General features: G+C 33.2%; 1 pseudogene; it reads left to right on the top strand.

The window, feature by feature from the left end:
- Nucleotides 1–1,583: 1,583 nt before the first annotated feature.
- LOC149250957 (heat shock 22 kDa protein, mitochondrial-like) lies at nt 1,584–5,300 on the top strand (annotated as a pseudogene).
- The last annotated feature ends 14,809 nt before the right edge of the window (nt 5,301–20,109 follow it).

Here is a 20,109-nt window from a genome sequence, read left to right as displayed (position 1 = left end):
CTGTTGTTGTTGTTGTTGTTGTTGTTGTGGAAGAGGGGCAGAGTCTGGAACAGCTGAAGCTAAACTGTCATGAGGAGCAGGTGAACTGTCATGAATGAATCCAGCACTCTGAAACTGAATGGGCTTGGCATAGTCTGGAATATGAAAGGACAAGTCCTTGTCATATCCAAGACCAGTTCTGTGCTTGTTGTGGACAAGCTATTCCCAAGGTCTGATGATGGGCTTGGGAAGTGCAGACTGAGTTTCTGCATCTGCATCTAGAACTGCTGCTTTATTGGGTAGTAAATCTGAATGAACTATAACATTGTTGACTTGCTGTTTACGGGAGTCTGTTTCAATTTTCTGAATAGGAATAGATTTAGAATGATGACTCCTCTGTTTTAATTCTTCTTGTTGTAGTTGAGTTTCGAGCTGCAAAAATCTATCTTCTCTTGTGCATTTTGCAGACAAATTCTAATGTCAACCAGAGAGGATTTGTTGATTTTAACTGTGTCATTAGTAGTAGACTGTATCAGAATTTTCAAAAACTAATACTTCATAAGCTTTCCCCATTTTCTCCAGTTCAAAAGTGCCAAGAAAAGCGCAGAATAATGACAAAAAATTTAAGCACTTGAATTCTCTAGAAAGAAATATGTAGACACTTGCAGTAGGGTTGATATAAAACAATCTTGTGCCCTTTGAAATAATTCCCTTCCTCCTTAATTTAATGGCTTCATATTTCGAGTATTTGAAGGAAATGAACTGCTTGAAGGAGACATCATGCAGAGACTGAAGTGAACTGCTAATACATTGGATGCATGCTGTAACAAAAACTGTTGCTACAAAATTTTACTCTTAATGGGAGAAAATATAATTCTGATATGACTGGTCAGCAAATTCAACTGGACAGCAAATGTCAATACCTGAGAGTACAAAATTGTACAGCGTACTGAACTAAGGTATATATAGCGCTTAACATTTGCTAATATATAAATAAGCAGTTACAACTGTACAAGAATTAACATGCTTATGTTTTCATCCAAACATAAAATGTTATCTAGCAACTCCCTTTGACTGCATTCAACATTTTCAACGCCAACTCAATGTAATACTCAAAAATTGATCACCGTAAATGTATGTATGGAGCAGCGTTAAAGATAATCAATCAAGAGAAATGCGGGTGTATACCAACAGTGTGCAAATGCGAGATGCATCTTTACATTTCATTAGTCGATATCATAATTCAATTGTAATCACTGGAATCGAGTGTATACTCTCCTCTTTCAGGTTTCGAACCCTCAACCTTTTATCGTCTGATACCAAAACCAGCGGTACAATTACAATGTCAGTTTGTACTGTAGTGGTCGGCCATTTTCTGGGTGTCCAGCTGATGACGGCTCAACGAAATCTAGAACAGGAGCAGCCTCACTGTCAGATGGAAGTCTTGATAGTATGGACACAGGAGCATATCCACCAAACAAAATTATATATATACCACCGCCTTTTTATAATAAGATTTGACATTTAATGAAGGATGTAAACAATTGTACGCATCATTCTTCAAAATATATGCCACTACAACATGGAATTCTCACCACTAAACCATGAATTATTTCAGCCGCCTAAAAATTCGAGAGTTGACAGGTAAGATACCAAATAGTAATTGGGATTACCATTTACGACCCTTTAGCTATCCCGCGCACAGGGATCCTGTAAGCGCATTGGTCATAGCACATGATATAATATTTGTTGTTTTTGTGTAGCTTCTGCAAAGAGTATTGTCTTGAAATCGATAGTTCCAGCCGTCAAGAAATGCATCTTGCCTACGGCCCGTCTAGGGGATTTCGTTGCCTTTGTAATGTGCGGGGCTTGTCAATGGAGCCAGTGAAATACAGGCCTGAGGATGATTCGTCGATTCAAGATGACAGAGAAAGGTGTCAGGCTCCGGAAATCCGCCGCGGGGGTTGGCCTAATATTATTTAGGATTCGTTTTTTTTTCTCTAAGGAGCTTGGGATTTGGCCTCGATCAGCTATTCGATAACCCTTTCCTCGCGGCTTCTTGCGGGACAGGGGATGTGATCAAAGGCGGGCCGAGAAATCCATGGGAATCTGTTGAAGATAAAGAAACTCTGTATCTGCGGGTGGACATGCCAGGCCTAGGGAAGGAAGAAATCAAGGTTTATGCTGAGGAAAATTCCCTGGTGATAAAAGGGGAATCCCTCTCAGAGGCAGAATTGGATGGCAGTAAACAGAAATACAGTAGCCGCATCAAACTTCCCCCAAAAGTGTACAAGCTTGATCAAATCAAAGCGCAGATGAAGAATGGCGTGCTTAAGGTCACTGTCCCCAAGTTTACAGAAGAGTAGAGCTTAGAAATGAGGAAGTAGTTTCAGCAACACAACTTGGGGCATTCTTTGCTGGAATAGCAATAGGAGCTAATGCTTTCCCTGGAGGAGAAACACGAGCAATGGGACTGTGATAGTGGATTGTGAGGGCCGAGGGAGCATTAATACCAACGTTCATACAATCCAGGCCAAGATAAACTCATAACTACGTCCATTTGATTCTTCTACTACAGCTTTGAAGTGCGCTCAATGCAAAAATGGGTATTGATTTGACACAAAGAGAATCAGGCAGAGCTGTCAGATATGTTAGGGTGGCAAGGAGAATCTTGGTGTGTCTGAGCGACAGAAGTCAGAGAGAAGGAACGCTAATGGAACGCTGACAACACTGTAGGAGCAGGTATTCGATGGGAATACCAAGTGTTACCCATTATCACGCAGAGAGCAGATTATTACGACTGATCAGATTCAGAATGGCAGAGAGATGCCAAATGGAGAAATGACAGTCTGCAGCGAAAATTTAGCTGAGCAAATATTCATGAAATGATATACATATAAGGCCATAAAACAAATGGCTCAAATTAATTATGCAGGGCAGGAATACGCCTACTCTAATACCATGTTAAACACACATGGGCAACCAAAAATATGAAACATAAAACATGACAATACAATTTTTATTAACAATTGATATACATTTATAGTACATTGTTGTGACCGTTGGGTTTCACATCCCAAGGTCTCTTGGACTCCTTTTGTCCATTCGGCTTCCACACTAACCCATTGAGGATTAGGTGTCTAACAATATCCTACATAAAGCAATGTAACATGCATCACCTCTCCTCCAAATATATGCAAATGAACAAGTAAGATATATAGTACTAACATTGTCTCACAAACAAAGAAATGTGTTGAAAACCAAGATAAGGAACCTTAAATCTTACACAATTCAAGTTTAAGCAACAACCATAGCACACACAACGACCAACCCTGATAGTTATCTCAAGTGGTCATGAGACAAACATGATACATCTTATATCTCCCCCATATTTGGGGAGGTCAAGGCTTAGATTCTCTTGATATCTTTAGAGTTAGGCTTCATAATTAGGGCCAATTGTTTACCCTATTTACTATCCAAATATATGCAAATGAACAACTAAGGTACATAATGTTAATGTTATCTCACAAACAAAGACATTTTGAAAACTAAGATGAGGAAACTTCAATTTTTCATAGTTAAATTTTAATGAATGAACATAGCAGACACAGCAACCAACCTCGACGTTTAATTCAAGTAGTCATGAACTACACATGAGACTTCTTATCTCTCCTCGAAAGTTGGGAAGGTCAAGGGTTAGAGTCTCTTAATCTCCTTACAGTTAAGCTCCATAATCAAGACTGATGGTTTACCCTACTTACTATCCATGAATATAATGATTTTCATAAGAGTTTCTTTGGAAGAAAAAACACACACATCATAAACAAATATATGTTAATTCATTCATATAACACAAAACAATGCAATAAACATAACCTCTACCCAACACCACCAGAGTAAATATAAATAAATAATTAAGATAAGAACATTAACTTACATGACCAAAAAGCAACACACATTAAAATGACCTAACAAACCCTAAAATAGTACATGATTGCATCCTTTTCTTTAAACAAACAATCGAAAATAAAAATGATGTTGTAAAATCATACTGTATTGAACATATTTATATCAATAGATGGATTAAGACATTCAATTACTTGTTATATCACTTATTATTTCATGATATGCCTAAATAATTTTAGTTGGCATTGTTTTTATTGCCTTAAGAGAGGCATATTCTATAGCCCAGTATGAGGTGTAATTCCTTTCGTGTTCAACCTTGACTTGTCACAAGTCCTTTTTAAAATTAAAATAAAATCTTCTGTATATAAAAAATAACATGTAGTCTAACTGATCGACAAAATAGTTATTTTCCAAATATTTTTTTTGGTCAAATTTACCCAAAATCTTATAGAAATTTTTTAAAATTACAAGTTGTTTAATTTGCAAAGTTATAGTTTCTCAAGTGTTTTTAGGTTGTTGAATCCATTTATGCATTCAACAATGTATTTTAATCAATAAGAAACCACAATCTTGTTGAAAATTGTATTGTCAAGTTCCAACAAAAAAATTCATTTCATCTAGTAGTTAGACTACGCCAAAAAATAATATCATCTATAATAAAAACAAAAATAAATACACATGTTTGGTTCATTTTAATTAAAATCGTTATAAAATATCAATAAACCCATTGATTGGCCATTGATATTACAATCTAACACCAGCCTAGATCTATTTTAACTCCAAATCTACCAAGCGCTAAGAGGGATCAAAACTCTTTTTACACTAAAAAAGGTTTTCATCTCAAGAGATTTGATCCCTCACGACGCTTAGTAGATCCAGAGTTAAGATGGATCTAGGTTGGTTTAATTTCTCCCTTTCAATAGGGTCAATACCATGGGTTCTCATAAATCCGGAGCTAAAAAACAACCAATATCCTTTTTTGGTTTGTCAAGCGGTTTGAGTTCATCAAAGATTACATCAGGGTTGACCTGTGGCTTGAGAAACCATGACTTAGGGGAACATAATATGTCAAAATCATTTGGGGATCACACCCGACCTAGGCCACACCAGCCCTTAACATGATTAGATGTTTGCCCATGGAGTTTCGAACCAGTGACCTTCACATCACAGAGTGACTTAACAGCACACCCCATCACCGTTTATACTACACCCTGTGGGCTAAAACAACTAATAACTTGACCAAATGAAGTAAATTAATAAAAATAATAATAATAATAATAATAATAATGTAGAATTTTTATTTTTCTTGTTTGTAAGCTTTTGTGGGTAAATTTTAAAGAAGAGAAATCCAGAATTTGCTCCACAGTTTGGTTTTTAAGTCAACATTTCAAGTCCATACCAAGACCCATCACTAGGACAGAAATGCTTGAGAGAAGCAAACAAAGGGAAGGAGTATAAATATAAAACAAAAGGAAACAAAAAGTCGACAAAAAGAAAGAAAATAACCTTAAAAGTGAAGAAAATAACCTTAAAAGTGAATTAAAAGATACGGTTTGAAAATTATACTAACAAGTATTTTTATTTTTATTATTTTAGTTCAATATTATTTATATTTTTTTAGTTTAAAGTTATTTTTATTTTAACATAAAGTTTATTTTTATTTTTATTTTTATTTTGGACCGAGTGAAAACACTTTTAAAAAATATTTAATTTGAAAATAATAAAATGACAAAACTAATGCATTGTTGTTTAACCATATAATTTTTAGAGTTTTTGGTTGGAATTTGGCAAAAAAAAAATTGAGGCAAATCTTGATCTTTATTCTTTAAAATCTGTTTTTGACTGCGTATATGGATCCTAGGGTACTCAAATGGTGGAGAGTTCACATCTCAAACTTGTAATTCTAATAAATCCCTTCCATATTCTAGGAAAATTAATCCAAAAATATGTCCAAAAAAACATTCAAAACTTATAACAGATAAACTACACATTTAAAAACCAGTTTGTGTAAATTCATATAAAGTTAAATATATTAAATCCAACCAAATTTATCCTCTATAAAAACCCTACAACTTTGACATAATATATTAATAACTTTCTAAAATAATAAAATAAGAAAACTAAACATTTTAAAAAGCTAAATTGTATAAGTTCATATGAAGTTAAATATGAAAACCCTAAAACTTTGATGAATGTATTTTTTGTTCAGTCAAAAATTTGATGAAACACATTTTCAGGGAATAAAATAATTACTAGATAATTTTTTGTAAAATGAAAATTTCACTCTATTTTATGAAAATCTATTTAAATAATAAAATCTCTATTTTATAAAAAAATCTATTTAAATATTAAAATTCACCGAATAGTACATCTTTGTCCAATGCACTCTACATCCTTTCCCAAAAACTTGTCCACAACTAAATGTGATTCCTTTCCTCACAACTAGATGTGATTCCTTTCCTCTGATGGTAAGTTGCAACCTAAGTGAGCTACAACTACACTCCTGTCGTTAGTGATTAAAAAATTGAATAATACATCAACCAAAGTTATTTTATCTCTTTTAATTTGCTTCTCAATAAAGTAAAATTTCAAACCTCAGTTTTGTCAAATAATGCAAAAGGTTAACGCAGTAAAAATCCAACTGTAAAAAACATAAAACTCATTAGTAAAACTTCAAAACTCTATTTTGTCAAAGTTTGAAAAGGTTAATAAAAAATCATAATTTCTGAGTCTTCAACACCTAAATATTTTTCATCAATCCAACTGAAACACATTCAATGAAGTAAAATTTCATAACTCTGTTTTGTCAAATTCTGGAAAAGATTACGGTTTATGACATCATACACGTTCAATGAGGTCAATTTCAGACTTTTATTGTGTCATATTCAATAAAAGGTTAATGAAGTGAAATAATTTAATTTATTGTTTATAAATTTTGGAAAAAAATCATAATTTTTAAGTTCGAAGAATTTTAATCATACAATTGTTAAAAAAATGCAAACACATTTTATGAAGTAAAATTCTAAATCTTTGTTTTATCAAATTTTAATAAAAGTTATGGTTTATGATAAAAGACACACTCAGTGAAGTAAAACGGTGTTGGAAACACTAAGAGGAGGGTAAATCAATATTTCTTAGTAATTAGAAATTTATTAATATTTTTAGAGTATTAGTTAATCTTCAGCAATATTTAATCAAATAGAAAAACAAAGTAAACAACATCATTCAACAATGCACAATAATCAAGACATTGGACACAGATTTTTAGATCGAAAACCCCCTTCAAGTCAAAAGCCACCGAACGTTTCTTAATATTTGTCTTCTTCTTCAAAAAGAATAATTCTATCAAATTTTCAGCTCCAACTAAAGGAGGCTCCAACCTGTAGGATGCTCCAACACCATGTTTACCAACAGCAAGGATCTTAGGCTCCAACTTGACAGATGCTTCAACACCCTATGTATCAGTTACAACTAGACGGACGCTCCAATGCCCTTTGCAGGCTCCAACCTGCCCTAGCATTACCATTCGCCCTGAAGTGTTCTCACAATCACTTTCCTTGAACCACCCTGCCACCCTGAAGAGGTGGCAGACCATGTTTCACAATTTTCAGACTGGATCCCCCTATGCTATCAATCAATATAAAGAAATGTGTAATTAATATTATGCCTCTCTACTCAGTATGTGTATCATTGTCAATTCCCGGCAGTCATACTGCTCAATCTAACTACTGCACTATTGTACTACAAACAATGTTCACCAAACCTACCTTTGCTCAATCACAATGCCAAATCAAACCATTGCTCAATTTGTACATCAAATTGAGAATCTTCTTTTGCATCAGTTGTAAACCCTAGTTGTACCAAAACCACAACATACTCATTGTCATGCAATAAACAATCAATTTGATCTTTGTATCAGTTAGTCGTGTATTCACACAAACTACAATGGTCAATGTCACTATCCTAAACTACTCACGAATGAATATGTGTTTGAAGGCTGGTGAGACAGTCTGTCCAAATCACTGTGCCAAACTGTTGTCACTGTCAAGGGTCATATCAATGTCATGTCATATATGCATATGAATATTGTTGCAAGATCACTTAGATCTTTGCCATGTATCAATATCAAATCATTATCAAGCTTGTATGCCTATATGTCAAGTCTATATGTTATGTTTATATGTTAATATGTCAAGTCATTGTCAATGGAATCTATAGGTCAGGTCAATCACCATCCACAAACATCAACTCTAAGGCTTGTATCAAAGGGCTCACAATGTATCACAATCAACTTGAAGATTGAATATGTCACTGTAGGTGCTACTAAAATCACAATGTCATTGTCTTAAGGTTGTTATATACAATGAAAATGTTATATTTATACATATGAATCCTTATAAGTCTGGTCCATAATTCCAAATAAATATTGATTTAATGTCTCAAATAAGGGCTAATGGTTTTTTGCAAAGTCTTTAAGTCCTTTAAATGAGTCTTTGTTTACTATACCAAAACAAACCTTGAACCAAATTACAACAAGATTCAAAATCAATGATTATCTTAGTGCATTTTAATCCTTAAATTTGTTCACTGGTACGATGAGATTACTGTCATTGTCTTATGGTCAGAATAAATGTGATATATTGACAAGGGCACCTCTATTTTCTTTGCAATAAGATCTAAAGATAACAAGGTATAATAAGGTTGGCATGCTTTTAATTTTTCGTTGCCCTTGACACACTTTTAGACTAAAAATTTGATGCCCTAATATGGTTGTAGGTTTGCAAGAAAAATACCTATACCTATGCCTAACATATCCCAAAATACATAAGAAACACACAAGTTTACAATGCAAAACCCTGTTTACTACAACTATCCAAGTCTGGAGTTAGTAGTCACTAACCACGGGTAATTTGAAGCAGATGGAAGCCCTAAAAGATCATAAAACAGACTTACTATTGAAGACTATAAGATAAAATTGTAGCCCTTCAATGACTACTCTGTTATCCACCACATATCTGAAACATTCGCTCATTACAGGTAGATGTCTCAATACCTTATTGTACTTCCTCTATTCAACAAAACCTTCGCTCTTCATCTAAAGAGTGACCTGCAATAAAAAATCGAGCCTCCAAACAATTATAAGAGACAAACATTCGTCCTATACATTTTTTGTTGTGAAGGTTGTCCCCTATATGAGGGCAAAAGGTCTATGTTAATACTTCCACCTTGGTTGCTTGCAACTTGCTCACAATAAATTTGTTGTCCTTTTGTAAAGCACCTTGTCACAAAGAACAAATCCACCAAGCACTAAAGAGAAATCATAAACCAAACCATATGCTCCTAATGATTTGTGTTGTGGCCGAAAATTTTTAGAGAGCACCTTTTTTCTTCACAAGTTCATTCATTGAGTTATATCTCAAGAGAAGAGGTATAGACTCTTTTATAGACAAAAGGTGGGCTTAAATTATTAACATTGAAGGGTTAGGAGAGGATTTGGACATTTGAGGACGTAGGAATTATTAATTTAAAGTATATATGCCATGTAGTCTAAGTAAGGAAGGGCACTGGCCTTGAGGTGGGTTTCTTCCTCTCTATATGGTGAAGTACACTTCCTATGGGTGAAAGACAATTTAATACCCTAACTTAAGATGATATCTCCACTAACCATATTAAATAACCCTTATGCTAGATATTTAATGACCATCAACCAATGAATGTATGCCATGTCACCACCCCTTGGGGTTTTAGCCCATAAACTGGGGTCACCAAGTTCAAACTTGAATATCTCACAAATCATGAGGCTTCTCGGGGCATGCCACATACCACACCAAAAACAGCTCAATGAGGAGAATTCATTAGGAATGATTTCCAGGGTAAAATCAATCATTTGCTACTTCAAAAAGTTCCGACAAGTTCGGGGTATATCCATTGACCAGGGAACCCAGGCCTAGAACTTAGGATTTCCAACCATCCAACAGTGGGGCTTCCAACTTGATGTAATCAATACAAATATAAGAAGAGGTCATTAATTTTTTGTCATCAATGACTAGTGTTTAGTCAAAGTCAAACCCCAAGGTTGACATCAATGACAACACCATTCAACAAATTGTTTATGATAAAAGATACACTCAATAAAATAAAACTTCACAACTTGATTTGTCAAATTTTGGAAAAAGTTATAGAGCCTTCAAAGTTTATATAAAACTTTGAATCTATACAATATTCTACAATACTAATGGAAAAAACATCAATTAAAACACATATTCATCCTTCTTCCTTTCTGGATGCAAATGAAAGAAGAATTTCCAAAGAATTTTGGATACTCTTTACAATACTCAAAGCTTGCGGCTGCACACTAAAATAAAGTGCAACTTTTTTAAGAGAAATTGACCCACCATGAAATTCTAAAAATAATTCATTTTCATTTTTTTTTCCAAAAATATATTCATAAGTATCATATGACACGATAGATGAGCACATGTCGAAGTAAAGTTCATGCTTCACCTTACATAGAGAAAGCTAAACCGTATGGAATTTTATGCCTTCAAATAGGCTACATTACAAAATAATACTATGGGAAAAACTATGGGTTAAGAATACCATGGGAAAAACCGTAGGTTGTGAAAACTTCGACTAAAAGACCTCGAACAATATAGTGACTAATTTATCTCAATTTTATTTTTATTATTAATTTTATTGTTTATTATATTTTTATTTTTAATATATTTTTATATTTTGTAGTTATAGTGACTAATTTATCTCAATTTTATTTTTATTATTAATTTTATTGTTTATTATATTTTTATTTTTATTATTAATTTTATTGTTTATTATATTTTTATTTTTAATATATTTTTATATTTTGTAGTTTTCTCGAGTCAAAATGTTTAACAGGAAAGAATAGGACATTACAACATCTCTTTCATACTAGGTTGGAGAGTGTCTCACAATGAATGAGATATGGTAAAACTATTTCACTTTCAATCTCATCCATAAATAAAATATTTCCATAAACATGTGAAATAACATAATTTTATATTAACTTTAAAGAGAGATAAAATAACTAAAAGTAGGAAAAAATATTATTATTTCTTATATTTTTTTAAAATCAGTTATTGATTTCATATATAGAGAGAAAGTGTGTGTATATATATTCAATTGCATAACCATTAAAAGCAATTGAAACTAAACAAATTCAATCACTTTCCCATAAGAGTAATTAGCTAAAAAAATATGTAATTCATTCAAATTTTTAATATAAAATTAATGTTCTATTTCAAAAATAATAATAATAAGTAAATATTATGAATAAAATATTTCAAGGCCGATAAGTAAAATATTTCAATGTCAACTATCTATATATTATATATGATTAAACAAAAACAAGTACGTATATATTATATAAAGCAATTGAAAATAAATAAATTCTTTGATTAAAACATTTAAAAAATAAATAAGTTCTTATGATTAAAACATTTCAAGTAGCATCAATATTCTTCATTTTGTTTTTTTTCCGGTATATTTTTCGATCAACTTTCTCTAAAATCCAGTAAAAAAGTGTTGTGCTAACGCACCCTCTCCTTATCAGTCGAGCGAGAAATCTGTCTCCTTTTAGTCAAGCGTGTTAATGCACCCTCACCCATATGAATGAGTGAGTGACTCTGTCCCTCTCCTTAACAGTTGAGCCCTGTCGAGGGCATCCTCTCCGGATGGTCGAGCCATGCTTACACATCCTCTCCTTTATTGGGCATCAGAAGACTAATAAAATGAAATCTAGTTAATGGCCCCACGTGTTGTTGTTTTTGGCTCCTCAACTAGAAGTGACTAGAATGAAATCCTCCTCGTTTACTGGGTCAACCACATCTTCAAGGTCCTAGGGTTGATGGCTCATCTAAGGTAAATTTTCAAGGTGTTTGAACCAATATATGCCTTCAACAATGCAATTTAAACAATGAAAAATTACAGATGGTGTACGGATGGTGTGTGTGAGTACACCATGTATAGTTTTTCATTATTTAAATTGTATTTTTGAATGCATAACAAGTATAGATCCATATTAACCACAAATTTAGTAATTATTGAAAGGAATCAAATCTCTTGAGGTGTAAACCTCTTTTAAAGTGCAAAAACTTGAAAGAGAGATTTCCATTTCAAGAAATTTAATTCCTTTCAATGCTTGCTAAAATCCACAGTTAAAATAGATCTATATTAATATTTATAAAAAATGAAAATTAAAAATGAGCATACTTTATATTAATCATGGATAAAAGATTCAACTACATCACTTACTATTTTACTATATTATAATTTTAGTTGTCATTATTATGTCACTGTCGCTAGGCAGTGATATGTAGTGGTCATGCCCGGACATTAGTTTGCTTGTACGTAAATATTCTCCTCCTCCGTACATAATTTTTTTTAATAGATTGCTAATGTATACATTAGGTTTTTGAGTCTCTGAGCAGTGACGTCAGTCGGCTGGCACCACCAGGGCTCCAAAGCCCAAGGCATGACGTAAATGTTGTCCTCACCCGGCAGTTCCTATTTCCACCTCCATAGCAAAGTTAATGCTATGTCTTTACACCCTCTAACAGCGGCAGACAGCCTCCTTGACGTCATGGCGCCCTTACATGCTCGACCATGGATCATGGCATGCATCCCTCTCCGGCGATTACAGGTCACGCAGCTCCGGCGACTCTGCCATCTGCCGTGCTCTTGCCCATCGACCCTGCCCGCCTCCACTTTGGCCTCCACTCTGGCGTATTGATGAGGCACATTTACCAACCTCTGCCTATGATCATCCATCCATCTGGCTGTTTGTATTGATGGTCATGAAACGCGGAAGCATGCGTAAGATAGGCCCATCCATTCCTGTGATATTGATAGCCATGAAATGGCCTCATACGAAACACAAGACCCGCCCCGCCCAAATTCGAAATTTGAACTTGTGCCGATGTATTAATGGGGTCGGAAATATTGGTTGCCCTCTACTAGTGTTCTTCTGAAACTGAAACCTGTGTTTGTAGCTCTCGTCGAGAGGGCGACCCAAAAGGATAGAAGTGCTTCACACGGAATCCACATTCATATGTAAGTGGCATCTCTGCGTCACATCTATTGTTCGGAGGAACTTTTCAGGCAGTGATGGACAAAATAGGCTCCGGTAAATGGACCGTTTGGATTGTTGTCCTGTTGTTGTTCGGGATGCTTTTATTGGTCGATGTTACCACTCAACTAGGTAAAGAAGCAATTTTTTTGTATTTTTCCCTTCATTTATAAATAAATTAACCTCTTCATTCCTGGCATTGTAGGTGGATTTTAGAACATCAATTGCAGAGGGAAAGCAAAACACAGAGGCGACAACAATATAACATGGATCAATGATGCTAGTTACATAGACGTCGGGCAGACAGTAGAGATAGGGAACGCAGCTAAATAAAGGTTCGATTCTTACTTGAATAATCTCAGGCTTTTCCCAAAGCCTCTCGACAAGTCTTGTTATTAGGTTCCTGTGGCCTGGTCTTATCTTGGAAATTACAGTGGATTCCAACAATTGCCAAGATTTTCTTACTCTATTGAGACACTCGGTATGTTGCATAGGCCAGGATCAGGAAATAGCAGTCTCCCGGATTTCCCCTCTCTTGAGGATCAACGCGCACTATTTCAAAAAAAAAGGAGTAATATATTGCGCTTGAATTGAATCTTGGTTTTTTTTTCATTTTTCACTGTTTCTTTGGATTAAAACACAGAGGTGAGGGTTAAAAGTTGGTAACTTAAGAAATGTTCCTCCACAGCATTCGGTCGAAAACGCTCTGCAAAAAATTCATTCGGTCATTATTTACATACACTCTTCCACAGCATTCAGTAGAAAGCACTCTGGGAAAATTTTCAGGGATTCTTTACTTGACATATATTAGCGGAAATGATGAATTCATTGACGTCTGTTTGTCATAAGCTTTAAATCCGTCCAGAAAAGTTTAATTCAAATCGAATGCATCCATTGAAATGAAAAGGTTAATTCATTTATTTTTTTCCCTTATTTGAATTTTGTTAATTTTTAAAATTTTAAATTTTAAACAAATAAAACTATTATATAAATGGATTTTTATTAGAAATTTTTAAAATTATTATATGTTAAAGAAATAAAATTATTGTATAAATATAGGTTGAGGATGAGGACTAATAAGAAATTATTGAGAAAAAAAAAAAAACTTTATTTTTATATTTGTAACATAAAATTAAAAGTATTTCAAAATGATCATAGAAGTATTTCAAAATTATCATAATTTTAATAAAATTAAATTGTTAAAACACATTGTTTTTCATATTTGAATTTTTTAATTTTATAATGTCGATAACCTTTTTTATTTCATAAGATTTTTGGAATTAATAAATGCCAAATTTCATATAACTTTGGATTGTTTTTCTAGTTTTTTTTCCTTTGGGTTTTTTCATTTAATAATTTATGTTTTAATTGTTACGTCTTAATCCTTATGTAAATGGATAAAATCCTGTTCTTTATGACACTTAGATTATAGGATTATAAGGTTTTATATCAATTAATCTGGTTAATCTTTGATTAAAATAAATAAAATTATAAATTGAATTAACTAACTAATTGAAAATAGATATAATTTTTCTATTAACTTTTATTTGTATTCTAAATAGAAATTACTTCATTTCTAATATAATTAAATTAAATTATAAAACTAACTAATTAATTAGGCTATATAATTATTACTCATTTAGTCTTAGTATTTAATATAATAATATTATTATATGTCTTTCTAGTCTTTGATGATTAAAAAAGTCTATTGGTTAATTTGGCTAAATGCAAGCAATTTACATTTAATCGTAAATAGAAATAAAACTAACTATCTAATTATTTAATTAACTAATTATATGTCCCTCTCCATATCTCTTGGTCCTGTCTGGTTACCCAATCTAATGTAGTCATTTCTCTCTATTTATATTGTAGCCATGATCTAATGTAGCTATTTCCTGGTCAAATGTAACCTACTCTCTCTATTTATACTACAGCCATGATCTGGTTCTTCAACTTTTCCTGACGTTAAACCACACTTGTTGGTGTTTTCCATGTTAAACTCTTCTCAAAAAACTTGATATGGATCACAGAAGCCTAAATTCAATAATATTTGTATTATAATAAAATTATACAATATTAATATTTCTATTCACATGTACAAATTTTTCATCTTTAAAAATGAAGTAGTTTTTCTTTGTTAATGTTCACATTTGCACACCATCTCACATGAAGTGTTTTTTTCATCACTTCTCTCCGCATTTCATTTGCAACATTTCTCTTTCTTTTTTAGAAAATCTAAGAATCTGCATGTACGATGTGATTACTGCCGAAAACCATCTTAATAATCATCATTGCTTTTAACTTGAAATTACTTATTATAAATAAAAACAAAATGGAAGAAATAATGATAAAAATCCTACACAACAACAGTACACATAAACCATGACTCTTACTTGGTTAGTAGACATGATAAATGTCAAAATATTTATTCCATTAGACATCCCACATTGTCCAAAATAAAAAATCAACTAAATTATAACTTTATTTTAAATTATTATTATTATTAAAAGAATTAATATATGACTTCAATATATACAAATATTTTGAAAAACATATAACAATATTCTTAACCATGGAGATTCTTAACAATGCCATGGGTTATCAATACTACATGCTCAATATGACGTGTTAATATAACATTTTTTTAATTAATTAATTTGAGACAAATTAATTAAAATATCATAACTAACTCTTAGATAAGTCTTAACATTTGATGTGTGATTACTATTATAAATATTTCAGCATATTCTATGGAAGTTAAATCTCTATCATCCACCTAATAATCATTTATGGGCATATTCCGTGGAAATTAAATCTATACCATACACCTATTAATTATTGATAATTAAATTAAAATTATAAAAAAACTATTCTAAAATAAACAAGCTTATTAGCATAATTAATTAATAAAAAATATTTATAGTATAATCAAAATGTAGTTTCTCTAACATGTGAACATTTTATTTACAAATTTCATAAGTTTTTTGCAATATTAATGAAAATCTAATAATATTTTATTTTATTTTATATATATATTTAATTTGGATAAGACTACATCATCATCATATTCAATATATTACTACAATAGAGTAGTGACTTCACATCAAGAAGTGATTATCACCATAATGAAATAGTGACTTTACATCAATTTTTTTTATCCAAAACTAAATAAACACATTCTTTTATTATACTACTAATTTAACAAAATATACATAATTCAATTTAAAAATTTAAATTATACAAGTTATATATATATATATATATATATATATATATATATATATATATATATATAGATATAATATTTCACATAAAATTTATTTATTATTATCAATTTTCTGTGGGTTAAAAAGAGGAATACATCTCCCAAATCCATTCATCTTGGAACAAAGAGCTTGTTGTTGTTTTAACAACTCTATAATTTTTAAATAATTATTTAATTGGCGGAGTTTTCCTCACCTTATATTTAAGGGCTATATTAATTTTGGTAATTTCTTTGTAAGATGTCATTATCAAACTCTATTTGAACGAAATTATATTACGTTTGGTAATTTCTTTGGAAGATGTCATTATCAAACTCTATTTCAATGAAAAACATGATTACATCGTGATTAATGTTCACCATAGTATGGAAAGGCGAGAGCTATTTCCACCTCTATAGAAACATTAATTCTCTCTTAAGAGATTCTAAGGACAGTATTGGGACACGGGTTCTGACATCCCCTCCATTCTTCGGCTAACAGATTCTGATTCCATAGTAATGGAGATATGCATGATGCCATCATCCATGTCGTTGTTTGTATTGATGCGCATTGAAATGAGCGACATGTGTATCATGGCATGTCATGTATCATATGCTATCTACCATCTGATATTAATTGCCACCAAATTTTGAATTGTATAATGGCGCTCCAAATTGGAATTTTGAATCTCAAAACCCGCGCTGCCATATTTTGTTGTAATTGAAAGAAGCTTTGGTCGGTTATAGTTTCTTTGCTCAGCATGAGCTTCCGGACGAGTTTGGTGCTAATCACGATTGCGGTGATTCTGGCTATCGTTGTCTCTGCTGGGGAGAAAACTCATTTTAGCGTTGCCATTGGGATATTGGGATTCTGGGTTTATGTATCACATGACAGGTTGTTGCTCTGGAAGATGGGAAGGCCTAGTTTCTTTGCTCAGCATGAGCTTCCGGACGAGGTCGATGCTGATGGCGATTGCGGTGGTTCTGGTTATCGTTGCCTCTGTTGGTGAGAAACTCATTTTAGCGTTGCCATTGGGATATTGGGATTCTGGGTTTATGTATCACATGACAGGCTGTTGCTCTGGAAGATGGGAAGGTGTGCATGCCTCCCGACATCATCAACCTACCATAGCTGAATCCAATAACAAATCTCATGCCTTGTATTTGGCCTCTGTGAGTCTCAGGTTTATCAACAAGGGTGTGAAGAGGGGATTGGAATTCTAACATAATTACTCTTACCAGTTTGGCTCAGTGTATTTACTTCTGTAAATTCATGAGTCAACATTTTCCACCCATATACTAGCCATAATTTTGATCGTCCCCTACCCTAGCTCTTATGGTGCTCACTGACCTCCTAGCCTGGTGGCTTCTTTTCATAATGTCCCTCGTTGGAATCCCCTCCGGGGTACTTGCTTTTGATCGCTTTAGTGAAGTCCAACATTTGGGCATTTTAATAATAATCTCGGGCTTCCTTTTTCTCTTAACTCTTATTTAAATACTTTACAAGAATTCTTTTATGAATCCTCCTCTTATCTCGTAACCTCGAGATATCAAGCTGTTATCACAAATCAATTTAAATTTCTTCTCGATATTTCATTTTTACCTCTTTCCATCTCGGAACCTCAACATATCCTATTTTTGCAATCTCGTAAGTTAATTTAAACTCTATCCGATATCTCTATCCTGATATCTTACATGGCACATTTCACGTGGTTTTACCATCCCGACTATTTTAAATGATTTAATACGATCTCATAGGCTTTTGGTCAACTCATTCAGATAGTCTAACCTATCACTATGCATACATGGAGTTCTCTTTTATTATCTCTATACCATTACACTGACTTCTATGTTATCATGGTGTTAGAAAGCTTGGATGTATTCTTAATTATAATTTCAACACACTTCCAAGAATTTATTCCTCGAGATGACTATGTGACTTTAGGGATATCCATTCTATTCGGCGTGTCCGCATGGATCTCTATTGATATGCTTTCATAATCTGTGGCTTAATCATATTTTGGTCTTTATTCTACTATCATATGCCCGTCCCATTTTGTTTTGTCTTGTAATATGCATCTTTGTTATCTTTTAAAGGCATTCTTGAGAAACCATTATAACAATACAGTCACTTGGTAAGCAAATACAAAATATGCAAAGGTAATGGATTCTGGTCAATTTCAAATCCTTTTGTGGTTCACCTATTGTTAATATATCACTCCATACAAAAGATTCAAGTCCTCTCCATATGCACATAAGTGCTATGATGCAGGAGCATCCAACTCAGGCACCATGACCGGGTGTCGGTCTCTGTGAGGTCAAAGAGTTGAGTTTACTTTTAGTTGTCTTTATGTTAGTTAACAAAATAGTAAGTAGAACTTTTATTCTTGTCTTAATTTCTAAATTAGTTAAGGGTAGTTGATCAGTTAGGGTTATTTGTTTTTCTGTTGTTAACAAGTCATGGATTAATGATTGTCCTTTTATTTTAAAAGGAAAAAGACAAGTGTATCTTAAGGGAAAATCTTGTCATAAGATAGAACGAATGACTAATAACCAAGTAACTGTAAAAGTTTGTAACTGAAAAACAACTATATAGTTTCATTAACTGGAACAAGGAACCTATAAATGTAACAGTACAAATCATGTAAGGGGTTCAGTTCAGTACCTTTCGCACTCAAACAATAGCAAGAATAGAGAAATTAAGTTCTGTCCATCTGTATGTCTACTGTACTTTATTATGTTTTCCAATTGATGACTATCTAAGCATACAACTAACTCTACACAGATTCTTGAAAATAAATTCCTTTTGTTTCCTGAGAGAAAGAACCGATTCTCATAGCGAGATCGAAGAGCAGATACAATATGAGGGTTTGTAATTCGTTTGAAACAAACAGCGAAAATAAACCAAGAGTGATACAACGAGAATTTGGTACAGGCCAAATACCCACAGGCCGGACGAAAGTTTCCACCATACAATTAAATTGACAGCCATATAACATTGCCAACATAACTATAGGGTTCATGCACATTTATACATCATATCTCAAGCAAACTGAAGAAGCATAACAGCAGTTCCGGCTACGAATTCAGAGCAAAAAAATAGCGAACGTTATTCAGGTATACCAAACTAAGTCTTATCATATCTCCCTAAAGAATTTTCCTTTCAAAAAAATTGCAAAGTCCAGCGTATAATAATTACATAACAGTGATGTAAGAATAAAGTTGTGAACGCTCAAACCATGAATGATAAACCCTAGGTGAGGGTTTCAACCACATATTCATACACAGCATAGACACGTACACCCTTGAACGACAAACCCTAGGTGAGGGTTTCGACAGAAAATTGCAGTCAAGACATAGTGGAAGCCCAGAATTCCAAGTAGTAGAGCAAAGCTCACAGTGTGAATCATTCAAAAAGCAACGTGGGTGACAAACGCATACAACCCGAAGGCATAAGTTAAAGACCAGAACAAACACTACAAGAAATTCGAAGAGTCAGAGCCTACCGGACAAGACCGAGACGTATATGGCCAAACCCTCCAACTACAAACCCTTAACACTTGCACAATCATGATACACAGGTGTCAGAGCATAAATTGTAACAGAAGTGAAATACAAAGCTGGAAAGGGAAACAAAACAATGAAAGTTGCATTCGTCTTACCTGAGAGTTTGCAGTGAGACCCAAGATCGGCATTCAACCAATAGCGCCGACTGACTGTGGAGACGAAGGAGCAGACCAGGTCAGAGACTGTGGAAAAAGACCCATAAATTGAAATAGAGAAAGAGAAATTACCTGTGTATTAAGCCGAGAATGAAAGAAAGCCATCGAGCTAAACCTGGAAATAAGCAAACATTGAGTTGCCAACCAGAATGAGCAAT

This window comes from Pinus tabuliformis, chromosome 7 (assembly GCF_031772625.1).
Source record: "Pinus tabuliformis cultivar Carrire ecotype Pingquan chromosome 7, CPIR1, whole genome shotgun sequence".
Lineage (NCBI taxonomy): Eukaryota > Viridiplantae > Streptophyta > Pinopsida > Pinales > Pinaceae > Pinus > Pinus tabuliformis.
The sequence above is the reverse complement of the archived record's forward strand: the minus strand, read 5'-3'. Positions and strand labels throughout refer to the sequence as shown.